We start from the raw sequence: 944 nt of genomic DNA, 5'->3' as shown, positions 1-944 counted from the left end.
ATCTCCTCCATCCATTAGCCTAGAGAAGACTGCTTGGAGATCTGCCATCGAGGATTGCACCGATGATCTCTTAGGTCTTGCTCCTCCCACAGGCTCAGAAACAAATTCTTGTAAAACTTGTTTAACCTCCTTCTTCTGTTGTTCCTTTTCCTTATGCTTATGTGCTGCTCGAGTCATTCTCTGCTCCTTCATCTCAGTTTGTTGGTGCCACTCAGCCTGTATTTTCCCAGCTTTCATCAATACAGCTTCTTCAGACTGCTGTTCTACCTCCTTTTCTTCCAAAACTTTCAACATTATAGGTGGTGTGCTCGCTTCGGCATCACATATACTAAAATTGGAACGATACAGAGAAGATTAGCATGGCCCCTGCACAAGGATGATACGCAAATTCGTGAAGCGTTCCATATTTTTGCTTTTGAATAATTTATATTTAAAGTTTAAGATATTTTTTAGATATATATATTTTTTCTTTTTCTATTTTTTTTTCTCTTTCTTCTTTTTCTTGTTTCTTTTCTTTTTCTCTTTCTGTTTTTTAAATATTGGTGTTAAAGTATTTTATGATTTGTTTAATTATTGTAACCAAATTTATATATGGTTTATTTGTGTTTAAAAAATTTTCTTTTAAATTTTAATCAAGCCTGTATTCAGCTCTGGGAAGGTTGGGGGAGGGTTGGGGTGGGTTGGGAGGGTTTGGGGAAGGGAACTTTTTTGTAAAATTTTAAAAATTTTCAATAAAACAAAATAAAAAAATACAAAAACATTATAGGTGGTGATGAGCGTGCTCCCAGGACTGAAGTATAAAACTCTCTTGCTTTAAAAACAGTATTAAGTCTATAATGTGTCCCTGCGTAACTCACCACAATTCCAGTTGGAATATCCCATCTAAATGGCATCTGCCTCTTTTTAAGTTCATCTGCTAAAAAGCAAACTCTTTTCTTCTTAAA

General features: G+C 35.0%; 1 non-coding gene across 1 annotated transcript; it reads left to right on the top strand.

Annotated features, from left to right (window-relative positions):
- The first annotated feature begins 304 nt into the window (after positions 1 to 304).
- On the top strand, positions 305 to 411 carry LOC120302820. The gene has a single exon (XR_005555234.1). It is a non-coding gene; the product is annotated as a U6 spliceosomal RNA (small nuclear RNA).
- The last annotated feature ends 533 nt before the right edge of the window (positions 412 to 944 follow it).

The sequence above is a fragment of the Crotalus tigris genome, unplaced genomic scaffold (genome assembly GCF_016545835.1).
Source record: "Crotalus tigris isolate CLP2741 ecotype Arizona unplaced genomic scaffold, ASM1654583v1 scf7180000024437.13266115, whole genome shotgun sequence".
Lineage (NCBI taxonomy): Eukaryota > Metazoa > Chordata > Lepidosauria > Squamata > Viperidae > Crotalus > Crotalus tigris.
The sequence above is the reverse complement of the archived record's forward strand: the minus strand, read 5'-3'. Positions and strand labels throughout refer to the sequence as shown.